This window comes from Dendrobates tinctorius, unplaced genomic scaffold (genome assembly GCF_039654945.1).
Source record: "Dendrobates tinctorius isolate UK_male_01 unplaced genomic scaffold, ASM3965494v1 ptg000114l, whole genome shotgun sequence".
Classification (NCBI taxonomy): domain Eukaryota; kingdom Metazoa; phylum Chordata; class Amphibia; order Anura; family Dendrobatidae; genus Dendrobates; species Dendrobates tinctorius.
In genome coordinates, this window is record NW_027361782.1 from 18,375,661 (window position 1) to 18,399,310 (window position 23,650).

The 23,650-nt window shown below is 41.4% G+C and overlaps 2 long non-coding RNA genes across 2 annotated transcripts in view; one reads left to right on the forward strand and one right to left on the reverse strand.

Moving 5' to 3' along the window:
• LOC141101105 (uncharacterized) overlaps window positions 1–13,873 on the reverse strand; it is a 104,321-nt gene extending 90,448 nt beyond the window's left edge. Inside the window, exon 1 of the long non-coding RNA XR_012234891.1 lies at window positions 13,790–13,873. This is a non-coding gene — a long non-coding RNA (uncharacterized lncRNA). The remainder of the gene's footprint in view (window positions 1–13,789) is intronic.
• A 318-nt stretch (window positions 13,874–14,191) lies between these two features.
• Window positions 14,192–15,572, forward strand: LOC141101106 (uncharacterized). Its single transcript, XR_012234892.1, has 2 exons — window positions 14,192–14,327; window positions 14,772–15,572. It is a non-coding gene; the product is annotated as an uncharacterized lncRNA (long non-coding RNA).
• Window positions 15,573–23,650: the final 8,078 nt, after the last annotated feature.

Sequence of the window (23,650 nt, forward strand, 5' to 3'; positions counted from 1 at the left end):
GGGACAAAGCATTTTTTTAAGTAAAATCGTAAAAAAAATTATTATTATAATTCATATAAATTTACAGTGCATTAAAAAGTGAATAATAAACAACATCAGTGTTTTTAAAAAAAAAATATAAAAAATAAATAATGTACATCAATAATGTGCATCATATGAACAACTTTAATACATGCATATAAGAAAAGTGCACCATAAGGCAATAAAGTGCAGTGCAATAATATAAGCAACCAGTAGGTGTCACTAGTTGGTATGCCAAACAGACAAAGCAAATAATTCTGGAAGACACAGGACATGTCGACATGTAAATTGCTTGTCAAAAGACCAGGCAATGACAGTGCAGCTTGAATAAATAGTGAAGTGAGGATACAGAAAGTGACTTACAATGTGTACTGCTCCTGGACTCCTAGGATAGACGCCCTCTCCAACGCGCGTTTCGGCCCGTTGCCTTCTTCAGAATCTTTTATCTCATACATTGATGTGTTGCGTTATTTAACTTTGGTATCTCAATAAAATATATATATATATATATATATATATTTTTTTTTTTAATCCTGGGACTTATGGTCGATTTATATTCTTTTCTCGTATTGTGCTATTAAGTTTAGTGCATTTTAATATAGCGTTCCTTTGCCCATATTGGATCAAAGTTAGGACCCCATGTTTTAAACTAGCATACAAATGTAGCAAAGTAACATTAATTGCAAAAACAAACATTCATCCCAGATCATGGCACACCAAGCAATATGTGTAGGGTAGCATCTCTAATGCACCAACCCGAAAGCAAGCTCATGTCCGTGCTGCTGCATGTGTGCATGTCAGAGAGTAATTTACACCTGGCGCACATCTCTCACATATTGCCTCGTCACTGGCACCTTTCACCGGCACCTTCTGCTGCTTTTATGGTGCATTTCATTGCCTCCATTAGTAGACGGACGAGCTCATTCCTGACTCGTCTTGCTAGATCACCCGGGAATTTGACCTCTTCATAAGAATCAGATGCAGATCATCCAGAAGAAGATGCACGTAATTGGTTGTTAAAGGCTGACGGAATAAATATTATTTGCAGATGGGAAAGCTAACTTGTTTCTTTCACACTGTTCCACACATGCAAACTCTGATTTTAATATGCTCCAGATAGTTTTCAGCATGACAGAAGATTATGTCAGGAAAAAAATATCAAGAGTGAGGTTATGGTTTAGTACTTGAGACAAGGCTGCCCTCTACAGAATGAGACTCCATGTATTTATAGCTTTTGTACAGAGATGTGGATGAAGAACTAAATGCAGGAAGATATTGTACATTGTATCAGTCTGTGAGAGAAGTGAATACTTGATTTTTTTTAATCATAATATTAAAGTATCAACTAGAGATGATAGAATCTTTTAAAATTAAAATTTTCTAGCTTTGCAAATTTTCCCCTCAAAATTTAATTTTATCGCAAGTACTGCAAAGCCTCCAGTTGTCATGAAAGTACATATGTAAAACCCGGAGTTCTCAAAGTACTCTATCCAGCGACTTTCAATCTCTTAAAAGCAAACACAGCCATACTAATATCCAATTGACTTCACCATATATGACAATGGTAAATGAATGTTGTGATGACACAGCATTTATTCTTAATTATACTAGACGTATTATTGTTCATATGAGTCTGAAAGTTGACTCTTGTTTTAGTCTGAATTGATGTTTGTTGATTTGTCGAATGGTTGCTACCTATTGCATTAGTCTTTGCAGTTTATTTTTTTGCAATTAATGTTTGTTAATATGTTGATTACCTATTGTATCAGTTCATGCAGCTTGTTCTGCAAACATTACATAGTAACATAGTAACATAGTTATTAAGGTTGAAGGGAGACTTAAAGTCCATCTAGTTCAACCCATATCCTATCCTAACATGTTGATCCAGAGGAAGGCAAAAAAACCCATGTGGCAAACAGTAAGCTTTACATTGGGGAAAAAAATTCCTTCCCGACTCCACATACGGCAATCAGACTAGCTCCCTGGATCAACGCAATATTAAGGAAACTAGTGTATATACCCTGTAATATTATACTTTTCAAGAAAGGCATCCAGTCCCTTCTTAAATTTTAGTAGGGAATCACTCTTTACAACATCATATGGCAGAGAGTTCCATGGTCTCACTGCTCTTACAGTAAAGAATCCGTGTCTGTGAGTATGCTTAAACATTCTTTCCTCCAGACGTAGAGGATGCCCCCTTGTCCCTGTCACAGGTCTAAGAGTAAAAAGATCATTAGAAAGGTCTTGGTATTGTCCCCGCATATATATATACATTGTAATAAGATCACCCCGAAGCCTTCATTTTTCCAAACTAAATAACCCCAAGTGTAATAACCTGTCTTGGTATTGCAGACCCCCTAGTTCCCTAATAACCTTGATCGCTCTTCTCTGTACCCGCTCCAATTCGGCTATGTCTTTCTTATACACCGGAGACCAGAACTGTACACAGTATTCTAAGTGTGGTCGCACTAGTGACTTATATAGAGGTAAAATTATGTTCTCCTCATGAGCATCTATGCCTCTTTTAATTGACAGACAAAATATGCAGGTTATAAGAACACTCAAACAATGAAATGGATAATGGACTTAAGGACAGCGGTGGGTGTAAAAAGGACCTATCACCTTCTACAGAGAAACTCTAGAGGACTGCAGCCAAGGCACCATGGCTCCAATCAGAGAAATACAGATTTCGTCCACTGCCCACAACTGAACCCACGTAGACATTTGGAGAACCCAGGTTGGGACAATGGGGTCACCTGGCCACATACCTCAATGAACTCTGTCAGTTTCTTAAGTTTGCCACTACCTTGTCTTTGTAAATGTCCAACAAAGGCAGGGAGTCATGGGTTGGAGTAACTGGCCCTAGAAGCTCCGAAGTCATAGATGTTCTCATTCCTGGCTAGCCAGCGGAGTGGTGAGACTTTGTTATTTGCACAATCTTGTGTATTTGCTGGGAATGTACTATATGGTTCAATAAAGTTTTGCCACCCTCTGTTGTCTGAGTAGTATTCTGCCCATTGGAAAGGAATTTGGGCATTCAGTCCATGCTGTCTTTTTAAAGACAGCCAGGTCAGCGGACGAGAGTACCCACTGACTCTTATGACTCCACCAATGCTAATTGTTCTTATTTGCTATGCTGTCACACACAATCTGTAATTGTTGTTTTATCCCATTATCTCTATAGCTAAGGGTGCTTTCACATTGTATTTTGTGTCCACGTCAGTGCATACAGCCGAAATCCTTCACAGAATGGGGTCCGGACGTTTGTGTCGACAGGGCCATAGACTGATAGTGAACACAGAAAAAGGATTTAGAAGGAACTAGATAAGTTTGGACAATGGACAACGACTAAAAGAATAGTATTTAACAGGGAGAAATGCAAAATTCTACATCTGGGCAAGAAAATTACATCTACAAAATGGGAAGAATAGAACTAAGCAACAGCACATGAGGAAAAGACTTGGATATGCTAATAGATTACAGACTGCACATGAGTCAACAGTGTGATGCAACAGCAAAAAAGGCAAACACAGTTCTGTGATGTATTAACAGAATCACAGAGTCTTGAAGTAATTATCCCCCTCTACTCCTCCTTGGTCAGGCTTCATCTGGAATATTGTATTCAGTTCTGGGTGCCACATTTTAAAAAACACATTAAAAAACTGGAGCAAGTTCAGAGAAGAGCGCCTAGAATGGTGAGTTGACTGCAAAGTATGTCCTGCAAGGAATGGTTAAAGGATCTGGGAATGTTTAGCTTGCAAAAAAGAAGACTAAGAGGAGACTTAATAGCTGTCTACAAATATCTGAAGGGCTGTCACATTGTAGAGGGATTTTCATTATCCTCATCTACACATGGAAACATGAGAAGCAATGGAATGAACCTGAAAGGGAGAAGATACATATTAGAAAAAACCTTTTTGACAGTGAGGGTGATCAATGAGTGGAACAGGCGGCCACAAGAGGTGGTGACGAGTTCTCCTTCAATGGAAATTTTCACACAGAGGCTGGACAGACATCTGTCTGAGATGGTTTAGTGTCTTCTGCATTGAGCAGGGGGTTGGACCCTGGAGGTCCTTTCCATCGCTAGCATTCTAGTATTCTATGAAATTAATAACATTCAACACAAATTAATTTAGCATCAAATTGATTCACTCATCGCTAGTAACACCACCGCTTTTACTCCAGATGGTAATGGTTTAAGGCTGGCACATTGCTGCAAACTATGTCATAAAAATTACCAATAAGTAGTACCTGTCACCTGCATGTGTATTTTTACACATTTTTATATTACCTGGTGTAAGTGTCACTATCCTGGTCTCGCTTCCCTAAATCACATGACCCAAAAGAGAACCAAAGAAGTGCGGCCTCAATAGTAAAAGAAAGAATGTAAAAAATAATTAAAAAATAGGGGTATATTTACCTTCCTACGTCCCACGCAGTCTCAGCGACGCTCCCAGCGATGCCTTGCGAGACCTGTGATGACGTTTGTCTCGCGTTGCTATAGCAATCTCACGAGACCGCTAGAGTCACGCGAGACTACGTCATCACAGGACCTTGCCGCAAGGCAATACTGGGAACGCTGTGGCCCGGGAAGGCAGCGCGGGACGTCGGAAGGTAATTATACCCTGATTTTTTATTTTTTATTCTTTTTTTTACAAGGGTATGGCACCCAGGGCCTGGAGGACAGTCTCCTCTCCTCCACACCGTGGGTACCAACCGCACATGAGACGCTTAACTTCGCACATGGTGGGCATAGCCACATGCGGGAAGTAAGCGATTCTCATGCATTCCTATTGGTGCAGAATCGCGGCAATTCTTTGCGATTCCGCACAAAAGAATGAGCATGCTGCGATTTTTTCCGCGATGCGATTCCGCCGTGGAAAAAAGTGCAGTATTAGCTCAGCATGTGCAGAATGCCATAGAAATCCATAGCGTGCGTTCTGTACAAGATTTTTAAACATTTTTGCAGCGTTTTTGCGCCAAAAATCGCGGCAAAAACGCTTAAAAATTGCATCGTGGGCACACAGCCTAACACAGTTTTAATAAAAAAAAAGTTTCAAAGGAGTGTTACTTAAACTTCTTCCCTAATTAATTCATTTACTCCCATCAATCACTTAATGCAGTAATATTTTGTATGTGCTGTGTACAGACTCAAAAAAATCTACCATATGGCTCTCTAAGGAGAGTTGACTTTAGGACACGTAAAAACATTTTCCTAGCACAAGAATAAGGTTTTGCTGTCCATGTAATGATCCTAGGAGCCCCGTGCTACCCATATGTCCCATTTGGACCCCTTTGCAGCCATCTGCTAACTTTGTTATTGTTTTTGCTAAGGACATCCCTTGGACCATCACATATACATGCACAAGAACAAGGATGTTGTGGAAATAAGTCACAAACTGCTACAATGTAGAAACAGAACCCGAGTGTCATGGAAATAAGCCACAAACTGCTACAATGTAGAAACAGAACCCGAGTGCAATGGAAATAAGCAACAAACTGCTACAATGTAGAAACAGAACTCGAGTGTCATGGAAATAAGCCACAAACTGCTACAATGTAGAAACAGAACCCGAGTGTCATGGAAAAAAGCAACAAACTGCTACAATGTAGAAACAGAACCCGAGTGTCATGGAAATAAGCCACAAACAGCTACAATGTAGAAACAGAACCCGAGTGTCATGGAAATAAGCCACAAACTGCTACAATGTAGAAACAGAACCCGAGTGTCATGGAAATAATCCACAAACTGCTACAATGTAGAAACAGAACCCGAGTGTCATGGAAAAAAGCTACAAACTGCTACAATGTAGAAACAGAACCCGAGTGTCATGGAAATAAGCCACAAACTGCTACAATGTAGAAACAGAACTCGAGTGTCATGGAAATAAGCCACAAACTGCTACAATGTAGAAACAGAACCCGAGTGTCATGGAAAAAAGCAACAAACTGCTACAATGTAGAAACAGAACCCGAGTGTCATGGAAATAAGCCACAAACAGCTACAATGTAGAAACAGAACCCGAGTGTCATGGAGATAAGCCACAAACTGCTACAATGTAGAAACAGAACCCGAGAGTTATGGAAATAAGCCACAAACTGCTACAATGTAGAAACAGAACCCGAGTGTCATGGAAATAAGCAACAAACTGCTACAATGTAGAAATAGAATCCGGGTGTCGTGGAAATAAGCAACAAACTGCTACAATGTAGAAACTGAACCCAAGTGTCATGGAAATAAGCAACAAACTGCTACAATGTAGAAACAGAACCCCAGTGTCATGGAAATAAGCCACAAACTGCTACAATGTAGAAACAGAACCCGAGTGTCATGGAAATAAGCTACAAACTGCTACAATGTAGAAACAGAACCCGAGTGTCATGGAAGTAAGCCACAAACTGCTACAATGTGGAAACAGAACCTGAGTGTCATGGAAATAAGCAACAAACTGCTACAATGTAGAAACAGAACCCGAGTGTCATGGAAATAAGCCACAAACTGCTACAATGTAGAAACAGAAACCGAGTGTCATGGAAATAAGCCACAAACTGCTACAATGTAGAAACAGAACCCGAGTGTCATGGAAATAAGCCACAAACTGCTACAATGTAGAAACAGAACCCGAGTGTCATGGAAATAAGCCAAAAAAAGCTACAATGTAGAAACAGAACCCGAGTGTCATGGAAATAAGCCACAAACTGCTACAATGTAGAAACAGAACCTGAGTGTCATGGAAATAAGCCACAAACTGCTACAATGTAGAAACAGAACCCGAGTGTCATGGAAATAAGCAACAAACTGCTACAATGTAGAAACAGAACCCGGGTGTCGTGGAAATAAGCAACAATCTGCTACAATGTAGAAACAGAACCCGAGTGTCATGGAAATAAGCTACAAACTGCTACAATGTAGAAACAGAACCCGAGTGTCATGGAAATAAGCCACAAACTGCTACAATGTAGAAACAGAACCCAAGTGTCATGGAAATAAGCCACAAACTGCTACAATGTAGAAACAGAACCCGAGTTTCATGGAAATAAGCCACAAACTGCTACAATGTAGAAAGAGAACCCGAGTGTCATGGAAATAAGCCACAAACTGCTACAATGTAGAAACAGACCCCGGGTGTCATGGAAATAAGCAACAAACTGCTACAATGTAGAAACAGAACCCGGGTGTTGTGGAAATAAGCAACAAACTGCTACAATGTAGAAACAGAACCCGAGTGTCATGGAAATAAGCAACAAACTGCTACAATGTAGAAACAGAACCCGAGTGTCATGGAAATAAGCCACAAACTGCTACAATGTAGAAACAGAACCCGAGTGTCGTGGAAATAAGCCACAAACTGCTACAATGTAAAAACAGAACCCGGGTGTTGTGGAAATAAGCAACAAACTGCTACAATGTAGAAACAGAACCCGAGTGTCATGGAAATAAGCCACAAACTGCTACAATGTAGAAACAGAACCCTGGTGTTGTGGAAATAAGCAACAAACTGCTACAATGTAGAAACAGTACTCGAGTGTCATGGAAATAAGCCACAAACTGCTACAATGTAGAAACAGAACCCGAGTGTCATGGAAATAAGCCACAAACTGCTACAATGTAGAAACAGAACCCGAGTGTCGTGGAAATAAGCCACAAACTGCTACAATGTAAAAACAGAACCCGGGTGTTGTGGAAATAAGCAACAAACTGCTACAATGTAGAAACAGAACCCGAGTGTCATGGAAATAAGCCACAAACTGCTACAATGTAGAAACAGAACCCTGTTGTTGTGGAAATAAGCAACAAACTGCTACAATGTAGAAACAGAACCCAAGTGTCATGGAAAAAAGCAACAAACTGCTACAATGTAGAAACAGAACCCGATTGTCATGGAAATAAGCAACAAACTGCTTCAATGTAGAAACAGAACCCGAGTGTCATGGAAATAAGCCACAAACTGCTACAATGTAGAAACAGAACCCTGGTGTTGTGGAAATAAGCAACAAACTGCTACAATGTAGAAACAGAACCCAAGTGTCATGGAAATAAGCAACAAACTGCTACAATGTAGAAACAGAACCCGATTGTCATGGAAATAAGCAACAAACTGCTTCAATGTAGAAACAGAACCCGAGTGTCATGGAAATAAGCTACAAACAGCTACAATGTAGAAACAGAACCCGAGTGTCATGGAAATAAGCAACAAACTGCTACAATGTAGAAACAAAACCCGAGTGTCATGGAAATAAGCCACAAACTGCTACAATGTAGAAACAGAACCCGAGTGTCATGGAAATAAGCAACAAACTGCTACAATGTAGAAACAGAACCCGGGTGTTGTGGAAATAAGCAACAAACTGCTACAATGTAGAAACAGAACCCGAGTGTCATGGAAATAAGCCACAAACTGCTACAATGTAGAAACAGAAATCGAGCGTAATGGAAATAAGCAACAAACTGCTACAATGTAGAAACAGAACCCCAGTGTCATGGAAATAAGCCACAAACTGCTACAATGTTGAAACAGAACTCGAGTGTCATGGAAATAAGTCACAAACTGCTTCAATGTAGAAACAAAACCCGGGTGTTGTGGAAATAAGCAACAAACTGCTACAATGTAGAAACAGAACCCAAGTGTCATGGAAATAAGCAACAAACTGCTTCAATGTAGAAACAGAACCCGAGTGTCATGGAAATAAGCTACAAACTGCTACAATATAGAAACAGAACCCGAGTGTCATGGAAATAAGCAACAAACTGCTACAATGTAGAAACAGAACCTGAGTGTCATGGAAATAAGCCACAAACTGCTACAATGTAGAAACAGAACCCGAGTGTCATGGAAATAAGCAACAAACTGCTACAATGTAGAAACAGAACCCGGGTGTCGTGGAAATAAGCAACAATCTGCTACAATGTAGAAACAGAACCCGAGTGTCATGGAAATAAGCTACAAACTGCTACAATGTAGAAACAGAACCCGAGTGTCATGGAAATAAGCCACAAACTGCTACAATGTAGAAACAGACCCCGGGTGTCATGGAAATAAGCAACAAACTGCTACAATGTAGAAACAGAACCCGGGTGTTGTGGAAATAAGCAACAAACTGCTACAATGTAGAAACAGAACCCGAGTGTCATGGAAATAAGCAACAAACTGCTACAATGTAGAAACAGAACCCGAGTGTCATGGAAATAAGCCACAAACTGCTACAATGTAGAAACAGAACCCGAGTGTCGTGGAAATAAGCCACAAACTGCTACAATGTAAAAACAGAACCCGGGTGTTGTGGAAATAAGCAACAAACTGCTACAATGTAGAAACAGAACCCGAGTGTCATGGAAATAAGCCACAAACTGCTACAATGTAGAAACAGAACCCTGGTGTTGTGGAAATAAGCAACAAACTGCTACAATGTAGAAACAGTACTCGAGTGTCATGGAAATAAGCCACAAACTGCTACAATGTAGAAACAGAACCCGAGTGTCATGGAAATAAGCCACAAACTGCTACAATGTAGAAACAGAACCCGAGTGTCGTGGAAATAAGCCACAAACTGCTACAATGTAAAAACAGAACCCGGGTGTTGTGGAAATAAGCAACAAACTGCTACAATGTAGAAACAGAACCCGAGTGTCATGGAAATAAGCCACAAACTGCTACAATGTAGAAACAGAACCCTGGTGTTGTGGAAATAAGCAACAAACTGCTACAATGTAGAAACAGAACCCAAGTGTCATGGAAATAAGCAACAAACTGCTACAATGTAGAAACAGAACCCGATTGTCATGGAAATAAGCAACAAACTGCTTCAATGTAGAAACAGAACCCGAGTGTCATGGAAATAAGCCACAAACTGCTACAATGTAGAAACAGAACCCTGGTGTTGTGGAAATAAGCAACAAACTGCTACAATGTAGAAACAGAACCCAAGTGTCATGGAAATAAGCAACAAACTGCTACAATGTAGAAACAGAACCCGATTGTCATGGAAATAAGCAACAAACTGCTTCAATGTAGAAACAGAACCCGAGTGTCATGGAAATAAGCTACAAACTGCTACAATGTAGAAACAGAACCCGAGTGTCATGGAAATAAGCAACAAACTGCTACAATGTAGAAACAAAACCCGAGTGTCATGGAAATAAGCCACAAACTGCTACAATGTAGAAACAGAACCCGAGTGTCATGGAAATAAGCAACAAACTGCTACAATGTAGAAACAGAACCCGGGTGTTGTGGAAATAAGCAACAAACTGCTACAATGTAGAAACAGAACCCGAGTGTCATGGAAATAAGCCACAAACTGCTACAATGTAGAAACAGAAATCGAGCGTAATGGAAATAAGCAACAAACTGCTACAATGTAGAAACAGAACCCCAGTGTCATGGAAATAAGCCACAAACTGCTACAATGTTGAAACAGAACTCGAGTGTCATGGAAATAAGTCACAAACTGCTTCAATGTAGAAACAAAACCCGGGTGTTGTGGAAATAAGCCACAAACTGCTACAATGTAGAAACAGAACCCGAGTGTCGTGGAAATAAGCCACAAACTGCTACAATGTAGAAACAGATCCCGGGTGTTGTGGAAATAAGCAACAAACTGCTACAATGTAGAAACAGAACCCGAGTGTCATGGAAATAAGCAACAAACTGCTACAATGTAGAAACAGAACCCGGGTGTTGTGGAAATAAGCAACAAACTGCTACAATGTAGAAACAGAACCCGAGTGTCATGGAAATAAGCCACAAACTGCTACAATGTAGAAACAGAAATCGAGCGTAATGGAAATAAGCAACAAACTGCTACAATGTAGAAACAGAACCCCAGTGTCATGGAAATAAGCCACAAACTGCTACAATGTTGAAACAGAACTCGAGTGTCATGGAAATAAGTCACAAACTGCTTCAATGTAGAAACAAAACCCGGGTGTTGTGGAAATAAGCAACAAACTGCTACAATGTAGAAACAGAACCCAAGTGTCATGGAAATAAGCAACAAACTGCTTCAATGTAGAAACAGAACCCGAGTGTCATGGAAATAAGCTACAAACTGCTACAATATAGAAACAGAACCCGAGTGTCATGGAAATAAGCAACAAACTGCTACAATGTAGAAACAGAACCTGAGTGTCATGGAAATAAGCCACAAACTGCTACAATGTAGAAACAGAACCCGAGTGTCATGGAAATAAGCAACAAACTGCTACAATGTAGAAACAGAACCCGGGTGTCGTGGAAATAAGCAACAATCTGCTACAATGTAGAAACAGAACCCGAGTGTCATGGAAATAAGCTACAAACTGCTACAATGTAGAAACAGAACCCGAGTGTCATGGAAATAAGCCACAAACTGCTACAATGTAGAAACAGACCCCGGGTGTCATGGAAATAAGCAACAAACTGCTACAATGTAGAAACAGAACCCGGGTGTTGTGGAAATAAGCAACAAACTGCTACAATGTAGAAACAGAACCCGAGTGTCATGGAAATAAGCAACAAACTGCTACAATGTAGAAACAGAACCCGAGTGTCATGGAAATAAGCCACAAACTGCTACAATGTAGAAACAGAACCCGAGTGTCGTGGAAATAAGCCACAAACTGCTACAATGTAAAAACAGAACCCGGGTGTTGTGGAAATAAGCAACAAACTGCTACAATGTAGAAACAGAACCCGAGTGTCATGGAAATAAGCCACAAACTGCTACAATGTAGAAACAGAACCCTGGTGTTGTGGAAATAAGCAACAAACTGCTACAATGTAGAAACAGTACTCGAGTGTCATGGAAATAAGCCACAAACTGCTACAATGTAGAAACAGAACCCGAGTGTCATGGAAATAAGCCACAAACTGCTACAATGTAGAAACAGAACCCGAGTGTCGTGGAAATAAGCCACAAACTGCTACAATGTAAAAACAGAACCCGGGTGTTGTGGAAATAAGCAACAAACTGCTACAATGTAGAAACAGAACCCGAGTGTCATGGAAATAAGCCACAAACTGCTACAATGTAGAAACAGAACCCTGGTGTTGTGGAAATAAGCAACAAACTGCTACAATGTAGAAACAGAACCCAAGTGTCATGGAAATAAGCAACAAACTGCTACAATGTAGAAACAGAACCCGATTGTCATGGAAATAAGCAACAAACTGCTTCAATGTAGAAACAGAACCCGAGTGTCATGGAAATAAGCCACAAACTGCTACAATGTAGAAACAGAACCCTGGTGTTGTGGAAATAAGCAACAAACTGCTACAATGTAGAAACAGAACCCAAGTGTCATGGAAATAAGCAACAAACTGCTACAATGTAGAAACAGAACCCGATTGTCATGGAAATAAGCAACAAACTGCTTCAATGTAGAAACAGAACCCGAGTGTCATGGAAATAAGCTACAAACTGCTACAATGTAGAAACAGAACCCGAGTGTCATGGAAATAAGCAACAAACTGCTACAATGTAGAAACAAAACCCGAGTGTCATGGAAATAAGCCACAAACTGCTACAATGTAGAAACAGAACCCGAGTGTCATGGAAATAAGCAACAAACTGCTACAATGTAGAAACAGAACCCGGGTGTTGTGGAAATAAGCAACAAACTGCTACAATGTAGAAACAGAACCCGAGTGTCATGGAAATAAGCCACAAACTGCTACAATGTAGAAACAGAAATCGAGCGTAATGGAAATAAGCAACAAACTGCTACAATGTAGAAACAGAACCCCAGTGTCATGGAAATAAGCCACAAACTGCTACAATGTTGAAACAGAACTCGAGTGTCATGGAAATAAGTCACAAACTGCTTCAATGTAGAAACAAAACCCGGGTGTTGTGGAAATAAGCCACAAACTGCTACAATGTAGAAACAGAACCCGAGTGTCGTGGAAATAAGCCACAAACTGCTACAATGTAGAAACAGATCCCGGGTGTTGTGGAAATAAGCAACAAACTGCTACAATGTAGAAACAGAACCCGAGTGTCATGGAAATAAGCAACAAACTGCTTCAATGTAGAAACAGAACCCGGGTGTCGTGGAAATAAGCCACAAACTGCTACAATGTAGAAACAGAACCCGAGTGTCGTGGAAATAAGCCACAAACTGCTACAATGTAGAAACAGAACCCGGGTGTTGTGGAAATAAGCAACAAACTGCAACAATGTAGAAACAGAACCCGAGTGTCATGGAAATAAGCAACAAACTGCTTCAATGTAGAAACAGAACCCGAGTGTCATGGAAATAAGCAACAAACTGCTACAATGTAGAAACAGAACCCGAGTGTCATGGAAATAAGCAACAAACTGCTACAATGTAGAAACAGAACCCGGGTGTTGTGGAAATAAGCAACAAACTGCAACAATGTAGAAACAGAACCCGAGTGTCATGGAAATAAGCAACAAACTGCTACAATGTAGAAACAGAACCCGAGTGTCATGGAAATAAGCAACAAACTGCTACAATGTAGAAACAGAACCCGGGTGTTGTGGAAATAAGTCACTAACTGCTACAATGTAGAAACAGAACCCGGGTGTGGAAATAAGCCACAAACTACTACAATGTAGAAACAAATACTGCAACAATGATTACACAATAAAATGACTTGCAAATAAATAATTAGAGACATTGTCACAGAAATGGTTAATTCCTGCCTAATATTGTGCAGTAAGTTAACATGCAAAATAAATATTAAAATGGCATTGGGGAAACAGGTTGAGATCATCTCAATATCAGAATTCTATATTTACTGAGCGAATAGATGGATACAATCACCTGAAACCCTAGAAGGGTAATTTACCATCCGACTGTGTATGGCTACAGATCTTTTTTTCTGAGGAAAGACTATATAAACCAAATGGCCAGGACACCCAGAAGGACACCACAGCCTCTTCATTGGAGTCACATGTGGGAGTCTCAGACTCCAACCAATCACAAGTACTCACAGGCTTATAATGTCAGCAATTTTCAGCCATTGTTTAGATTTTCCTGAAGGCTGGGTCAGGGCTAATATGGTCACATCTGCAGCTCAAAATAATCATTTAGCTTCAAAGGAGGTTTCCATTACTCAGAAGCCACCACTCTCTCTCACTTCTTTTGGGCAAAACTGACATCTGAGGGAAGTCAGAGAGAAGTACTCGCTCTCATTTCAGTCAATGTCAGACCATTTAACAAGCCTTGGAAAATGACCAGATCAGAAAGTCAGAAATCTAGGTAAAGATGACTCTTTTGGGTGTTGAATGCTCAAAATATCCAAATTATCTTTTTCCCACAGCAAAAGATAAAGAAAGTGGCACCAAAGATTGATAGTTAGGTGAGATGAATTAAGATTCTGCAGTTCACTTAAATTTGCCCAGGAAATTCGATTTACTTGTGTCTTTTGCTTTGTTTTTTTTTTACAGGCTCCAAAGTATAAATACATTAGCACCGCTTCACCTAGACTGGCATTGTTCACACCAGTCTTTATGAGGTGGCATGTTTGTGTCAGAGGCACTTGATTTATTAAGATGCACACATAGCTTATCATGACTTAAATGAGTGGATGCCAAGCCCTATCCTATCTTACCTCAGCCGGGCAAATTTTGGTGGCGCGGGACAAAAGTGACTTAAGTATGCCAAAAGTCTAAAATTTTTCAACCATCTATGCATTGTGCAAAAAAATTGCAACTTGTCAAAGTGTCTTAATGGCCGATTTATGTCCTAAACATTTTGATAAATCAGAGAAATTGTGTTCTAAAACAATATTATACTCACCTAGGTACTCACCTTTCCTGACACTGAAGTTCCTCATGCTGTTATCCAATCTCTCTCTGCGGCTCTGAGGTCTCCTGTGAGAGTTGTGATAGACTTCTTCTTCTAGATCTACCTTCTTCGTCAGGAGTCAGACTTCTAAGCTGTTGATGTCTGATGTTGTTGTGATGTCACAATATTGTGGCTTGCATCGCCCAAAGACTGGGTGATGCCAAAAATGTGGCAAAGACTAAAGATCAAGAAGTGGATGTCTGGTGTCACACCTGAAAGATAGAAGGCACTACAAAGAAACAGAGAAACATCGACTGACCGTTCAGGGAGCTTTGGTGGCGGAACTGGTAAACAATGAAGCAAGTACAATTTTTTTAATGTCTTTTAGGACCCATGGGAATCCAGCAATATAACAGCAAGCTAATATTTTTCTGGATTTGCTTGAAGAGATTCAAACAGTTTGGATTCAGATCAATTCAAATGTTTTGGAAAATTGATCCAAATTTGATGTGCTCATCTCTACAAGTTAGGCTTTGTTCATATATCCAGCTATCATAAACTTGTAATGGATCCAGTATTAAAAAAATATAAATAAATTGGATCCGATATCTGTTACAAACACACTTTGGTTTCCGTTTTGTATCCATTTTTGTTCCATTTGTAAAAGATCCATTTTTACTGGCATTGTCTCTGTCATGTCTAGTATTTTGGAATGTGCTAGATCCATTAATGGATGACATAACAGATGACCATCCGCCATGATTTGTTTCCCATCGGCTTCAATATTAATGAAACGGATTCAGTTGCTTTTTGTCTATGTGGCCAGAAATCTATTTGTGCAGCTTTTTGATACAGTTATTGAACAGATTTTAGTCACATGGCAGACAATGTAGGAGATTTCTGTCCCCTTCATTGAGTCTGTGCTGGATCATATTATTTCCAGTTTTGTTATTCCAAAATGTATCAAAAAATAGAAATAAATACGGACATGTGAACATAGCCTCACCCTAATATGTCATGTCAATTTACGACCCTTGCCACCTGTCCAGTGAGTATTGCCATGTCAGAAACTTATCTGCTTACTTTCCCATTGAGGTTTTTGCCCGATAAACTCCATACTTGTCTGGTGTCGGTAAGAAGAGACAATTCTCCCTCTCCAAATAACTTAATAAGATATAATACGAGAAAACTTTCCATCTGAGGCGCTTATATGTACATAGCATTTATTTTGATGTTAAGGGGAATTTTCTTTCATTTATTAATCATCACAACTACTTTACTAGGTTGTGTTGAGTTTTGAGGATGCCAGATGGACCCTCAAAGTGCTTTCTGTGAGAGGTTGAAGATCCTCCTCAACGCTCTTCATTACTCTCAGAATCCAGAGGAGAATAGACTTGAAACTTTCTACAAAGTCTTTGTTCACAGAAATTCTCCTCTAAAGAACAGAGAACAAAGTGTTTATCTATTCAGTGTAACCGGTTACTGAGAATAATTATTCATCCACCAGATATTTGACTAAACCAAAGACTTTGGGGCATCACAGTGATCACCATCTCTGTACTGCAGTCTTAGGAACTTATTGTGGTCAACTTGCTTGAGATAGAAGACCAACACTTTACCTTAAAAATGATGTAGAAACAGATAGTACTACCTACTTCTCTCTCCCCTCTCTCCCAGTAAGTAAGCAAAGGTTGCATTAGCTCCCTAACTATCCCTGTAAAAGATTTAGGTACAGATAGTATGGCCCCCCTTTCTCTAACTGTAAAATATGTAGTTACAGATTATACTACCTCTCCCATGTCCTTCTATGTAAATGGATAGTACTACCTACCCGTCCCTTCCTGTAAATGATGCAGGTACAGATAGTACTGCCTACCTGTTCATTCCTGTAAATGATGCAGGTAGTACAGCCCACCTGCCACTTTGTGTAAATTATATATATACAGATAGTACTGCCTACCCATGCCTTCCTTTACATGATAGCATAGTATAAATAGTCCTGCTTTACCTACTGGAGGAACACATATCTGCTCCATTGACCATCATTGAACCCTCAACCCTCAAAGACATTTGGAAAATCCAAGTAGGGACAATCAGATCACCTGGTCACATACCTCAATGTACTCTGTCAGCTTCCTAATCTTGACGCTACCTCCTCTCTGTGGGTGGCAACCAAAAGCTGGGTGTCCCTAGTTGGGGTAGTAGGCCCTGGAAGCTCGAAGTCGCAGATGTTCTATTTCCTGGCCGGCAAGCCAGGGCAAGGCTGAGACTCTGTCATTTGCACAATCTTAGGCTACTTTCACACATCAGGTTTTCGGCGTCAGGCGCGATCCGGCGTCGTGCCAGAATGCCGGATCCGGCAAATGTTTTGTAAAACCTGATGTGCCAGATCCGGTTTTCTGCCGGATCCATCTTGTTCTTGACAGACAAAACCGGATCCGTCTCATCCGGTTCATCCGTTTTTCTATCCGTTTTTCGACGGATTACGCCAGATCCGGTTTTTAAAATTGACCCTTGTGGCCTTCCGAACGGGATTGGCTACTGGAAAACTATATATAGCATGTTCCTACAGCCCTTCTTTGACAGGTTGTAGAGGAGAAAGTGCAGGTTGGAGAGAAGAGCAAGTTACTGGCGAAGATGGATGTTGTCATTGGAAATATTTTGAAGAATTTGGCGGATTTTATAGCGGAGGCGAATCGTTTGAGGGTGATTGTTCTGGAGAAGGAGAGAGCGAGACAGCAGCGCATCAGGCATCGTAGACAACGTTTGTGGATCCACCCCATCACAGCCAAGAGAATGACGCGTGGGGTCTATTCTACACTCTGCATGGACCTTCGACGAAACCCGGATAAATTTTTTGGATATGTTCGGATGAAAATGGAGAATTTTGATTACTTGGTGGAGCGCATTGCACACCTCATAAGAAAAGCGGACACCTATTGCCGCTTCTCTGTTTCACCCGCAGAGCGTCTGATGGTGACTTTAAGGTAAGCCACATTTATTGGATGTGATCGCATCAGAGCACACTTTCACTGCAATCTTGTTGGTGGTAGTTTGTATCTCCAAGTGTTATAGCTCAGTTTTGGTATGTAATGCTGTGATTTAAAACTAATTTATTGTTTTTTAATTCCCCACAGATTTCTTGCAACTGGAGAATCCCTTTCGTCACTGCATTTCCAGTACAGACTCGGGATTTCCACCATATCTGGAATTGTGAAGTACACATGCCGTGCACTGTGGGACTCCTTAGCTGAAGAGTTTTTACCAGAGCCCACAACAGAGAGGTGGATTGAAATTGCTGACAAGTTTCAACAGATATGTCAGTTTCCCAACTGCTTGGGCGCTGTGGACGGGAAACATATCCGCATTGTAAAGCCAGCCGGATCGGGATCGGAATATTTCAATTACAAGAAATATTTTTCAATTGTCCTCATGGCCATCGCTGACGCGGAATACAAATTTATTGTGGTTGATATTGGGGCCTATGGCCGCTCCAATGACTCTCAAGTTTTCAAACTGTCTGCCATGGGGCGTAAACTGTATGGAAACACCTTCCAGTTCCCACCACCTAGACCGCTGCCGCAAACATCTGGTCCACCTATGCCATTTGTCTGTGTAGGGGATGAAGCCTTCCAGCTGTCAGAACACCTTTTGAAACCGTACTCTAGCAGAGGATTGACAAGACCAAAACGCATTTTTAATTACCACCTCACAAGAGCAAGAAGAATGGTTGAATGTACCTTTGGTATTCTGACAGCCAAATGGCGGGTCCTATTGACTGCGATCAACCTCAAGACAGAAACTGTGGACGAGGTGATCAAAGCTTGCGTGGTACTCCACAATTTTGTTATCTGCAAGGAACCCATTTCCATTGAGGACACCTCTGAAGAAACCACCTTGCAAGATTACCATGACATTACCACTAGAAGTTCTGTGACGGTTTCAGTAATGAGGGACAATTTTGCACTATACTTTATGTCACCTCAAGGCAGAGTACACTGGCAGGATGACAGAGTGTGAAAGATTTGTGCCCTAACCAAACTTGTGTACCTTCTGTACCAACAGTATATACCTTTGCCAACCAAAGTTGGCTATCTTGTCATGGTCTCTATTTTTAGCTTTAGGCCACAGGTGTGTACCTGGTTGTGTTTTATGCAAAGTATTTCACCTTTTAACAAAAGTTGTGTACATTGTTAGGAAATCACCAACAATAAACACAACTTTTCAGGTGAAATACTTTGCTTCAAACACAACCAGGAACACAACTGTGGCAAAAAGCTAAAATTTACCCACAGTTATATACCTGGTTTTGAATACCTTTTTACCTTTTAAATACCCTGTATTTAACCTTTTTTTTAAACATATTTCGCCGCAGAAAGAAATGACAGACAACCAGTGTAAACAATAATTTAACTTTTATTTAAAATATTTTTTTTTTGTAAACTGTTTTTAAAGTTAAAAAAACTTTTTTAATAAAGGTTTGAAACCAACCAAATGGGCATTTTTATTACAAAAAAAACATTATAACTCGGTGTAGTGTGGGGTGGAAATACTGCTGGAGGGGCTGCGGGACACTTCGACAATGGGAGTGTGGAGAGAGGACTGGGATTGTGGTGGGGAAGGAACAGTTAGAGGTGATGGTGTGGAAAAAGCTACAGAATGGGTGGACATGTGGGAGGCAGAAGAGGTGGTGGGCGGTGGAGTGGAGGGTTGGGCAGGGACTGTAGGAGCAGATGATGTTGATGGAAAGTTGTATGGGGAAGGAGTTTGGTACGGGGAAGGAGTTTGGTACGGGGCAGGTTGCTGGAAGTGGGGAGATGTCTGGTACTGGGGAGGTTGCTGGTACTGGGGAGGTTGCTGGTACTGGTGAGGTTGCTGGTATGTAATAGGAGGGGGAGGATGGAAAGTGGCTGGAGGGGGAGCAGATGTAATAGGAGGGGGAGGATGGAAAGTGGCTGGAGGGGGTGCAGATGTAATAGGAGGGGGAGGATGGAAAGTGGCTGGAGGGGGTGCAGGTGGAGGAACTACAGTGGTGGGAGGTGGAGGTTGGGAGGTAACCTGCTGTAGAGCACTGTGGCACGAATGCATTACATGCATCTGCTGTGTAGGAGATAGTGTTGCCATGCGCTCCACAACAGACCTGAAAAAGGTGTGGTTTGGCGAAGATCTTGCTTCTGAATGCATGGTTTGCAGAAGTGTCTTCACCTCCAGAATGCTGGAGTTGATCTGTTGAAAGCCTGCGGAGATTTGCTCTGACAAGACTTTTAGACAGTTCTGGAAAGATGCATTCAGATGCAAGAACTCTGGCGCATAACTCTTTTCCTGACCCCTCTGCCGCTGCCGCCCAGTACCCGCAGGTGTACTAGAGGTGGCAGGGGCAGAAGGGTGGGGTAAAGGGAAAGCGGTCTCCTCACCAGCAGCTTCATGTAATGTAGGCGGCCACGATGCTCCTGTGCTGGTGGATGGGACAGATGGGTCGAATGTGTGGGAAGGCTGGGAAGGTGCAGATGTATCGGGGCGGTCGAAGTGTCCCTCGGTGCCGGTCTCCTCAGGGATCGCCTCAGAAGGGTCCAATTGTGCAGGCTCCCGAGTGCTGCTCACTGTGCTGTGGAATAAAGAGAAAAAAAAACAATTAAAATAGTGACATGGTATGGCCCTGGCTGAAAAAAAAAAGTTACATCTAAACATTTTTTTGTCACATGTGGTGTGTAATAATTACCTTCTGGTGAGCATTGTTTCCCGGAGGAACGACAGGGCTCGTGTGTACTTGTACTTGCTCCTGCGTCCTCCAAATCCACTCGGGGCCCACATCTCTTTATTGAACTCTTTCTTGAAACGATCCCTCACAGACCGCCACCGCTTCACAATTCTCTCCCCTGAAACGAGAAAGGACAAAGTGGTTAGTATACAACATCAGTGTCTCCCAAACTCCAGTCCTCATGGTCCCCAGGGGTCATGTTTTCAGGATTTCCAAAGTAAATAGAAATCCTGAACACATGATCCGTGGGGACCACGAGGACTGGAGTTCGGGAAACACTGGTTTAAATCAAGCAACCGGTACTGTATATACTTACGCTCTTTAATCTGGGCCCGAGCTTCGAGGTCCTCCCAGCGGTCCACAAGGAGCGAACAGATTTCCTCCCAGAGTCGTCGGGTAACGATAAGGTCAGCATGGCGGCGGTCAGCCATATTCCAGAGCGGCTCCCTTTCTCTGACGAGATCGATGAGGTGGTCCACATCGAGTCCTCCATCCTCACCATCAGAGTCGGGAGCACGCTGTGAAGGCTGTTAAAGAAAAAGACAAAAATAACATAATTAGCCTCCACAAAAGAAATGAAATAAAAAGTGCAAAAAAACAAAGCAAAAATATTTATACTTACACGCTGGTGACCGCCGCGTTGCTGTCGCCGACGACCCTGGGAGGCACTGCGAGGACCTCTTGGCCGAGCACCAGATTGGGAAGACTAGAGAAGAAAGCAAAAAATGTTATGTCTTTGGATGTAGGCATTTGTTTGCTGTGTGTGGTCTACAGAACATTGTTTTCTATGTGTTGTGTGTAGTGTGATGTTGTGTTTCTGCGTTTGATGCAAAAAACTTACCAATTTTGAGCCCACTCCAAGTGTCTGTCCACCCCTTCCTTCTTCTTCTGGGAGCTCCTCTTCATCTTGTGATTCCTGTTTTGAAATAAAAGGCAATGAATAGACATATATTACAGAGATGATGGATTTTGGAAATAAAAACGCTGACGATGCGAGGGAGGGCTCCCAGAAGATGATGTGCTGTCTTCCTGGTGGCCAGACTCCATGGCTGTGGGTGGTGTTCCAGCTGCTGCCATTGCTGCTGCTGCTGCTGCATCTATTGGGCGGCTGTTGAATAAAGAGAAACAAAGGGCCAATGAATATCTTGATATTCAATAGCCCTAGTTTGGAGGAATGGGGGATTTGATAATTACCGTCTCTCATCTGCTGCTGGACTCCCCTCCCGTTGTTCAGCATGCTGCTCCATTTGGGGTGGTGCTGATGGTGCTGCTGCAGATGTCTGCTGCCTTCTCCTGCTCCTGGTTCTTGGCTTGGCTGGCATGTTGGGTGTGGCTGAGGGTCCCACTGTCTTGCTTTTATATATGTCTTGTGGGCAGAGCTACTGAGCATGCTCAGACCAAAAAAAACGGATCCGGCCACCGGATCCGGCTGTCGCCGGATCAGGCGCATTGCGGCGCTCATAGGCTTTCATTGTATGAAAAAGCCGGACACGCCGGATCCGGCGTGTCCTGCTTTTTCGCCGGAGACAAAAAACGTTACAGTAGCCGTTTTTTCCAGACGCCGGATCACGTCACATTGCCGGCTCCGGCGAAAATCGGATGAAACGAATGGCCATCCGGCTCGATCCGGCTCTAATGCAAGTCAATGGGGGGCAAACCGGATCCGGCATTGCATTTCACCGGATCTGGTTTCTGTCAAAAGCGCCGGATCGCGCCTGACGGCGAAAATCTGATGTGTGAAAGAGGCCTTATGTACTTGCTGGGTCTCTACTATATGTTGTTGCTGGGTGGAGGTTAATACATGTGCAACAGTCGTGGAATCCATCATCTGTATGAGCATAGGCTGTGACTGCAGATGATTCTGGCAGGAGATGCCAAAGCTGTGAGCCAACCAAAAGTTGGCAGACAGTGTGTATCGCCTTGTACAGGGGGCAGTGGAACTACCAGTTCTGGGTTGAGATCTTGTGGACTGGGTGTATCTCATTATGGCCATCTACCTGGAGTTGCTCTATGACATACGGAAGAAATAAAACTAATTGCATCATTATCCTGCCTAGCTGATTAATACAACCCACAACATCAGATCTTCACAGACGAGAGTCCTGAAAATTGATTCTCTCCTCTTATTATTATTACACTTTGTAGCCATGTGTCACATATCCAACTGACATATCCACCTTATTGGATGACAGTCTGCATAAAGTCATAGCACAATAATTAAATGGATTGTATTAATCAATAACCTCTGATTTCTATTATCCTAGAGAATATTTTTAGGTTGTCTGACCAAAACAAAAACTAAACTTTACTGACAAAATCAAATGGCAAAAACTGGATTAAAAGACAGAAAAACAACAACATTAATCCCTCAGATATTCTCTGCTGTCTGTTCATAAGCAAAAATCTACGGAATTTAGTCTTCTAGTTGACGACTGGCTCCACTATATATAGTGAGACAATCCCTGGATTTTCAGTTATGAAAAGTAAATGTAGAGGAGGACCGGGCGAATTCTCAAATTCCCAACAATGTTCAACATGAAAGCCACCAGATTCAGGCAAACAAACTTTTCAGAGCCCCTTAAAATACTCAGTAGAGATTTGCTCACTGCTTATATCTACAATCCCAACTCATATTCATATATTTGCTAAATTGTTTTTTTATTTTTAATCGGACTGTGAAAATAAATAATGACAAACTGAGTTTCCTGTTAATGGAACATTTATTCTATTTAGTTGTTACATTTTATTTACTTTGTAAATGTATTACAATACGAAGGATGGATCCACGTGTATTCGGAGCAGAAGATTGAGATTTTGAGCCTCAAAAGATCACAACTGATGCCAAAACTTGTTATCTGGATCATTCTCCATATTTCCCCAGACTTGGCCAGAAGACAGATCAAAAAACATTGCACCAAACAATAGGATCTTGCCTTAACCAGAAACGAATCATCTCTGGTTCAACAACTAATGCAGTGTGTGATTTGTAAAAATTCTGGAGACTATTATGGCACTATGGAAATAAAATTACTATTCTTACTTTTATTCGATAGGTGGTAAATAGCAATTAACAAATTTATTTAAAGAAGATAAATTTGCTACAAATTTTACAAAAACTAAATCGGATTTTCTACCAT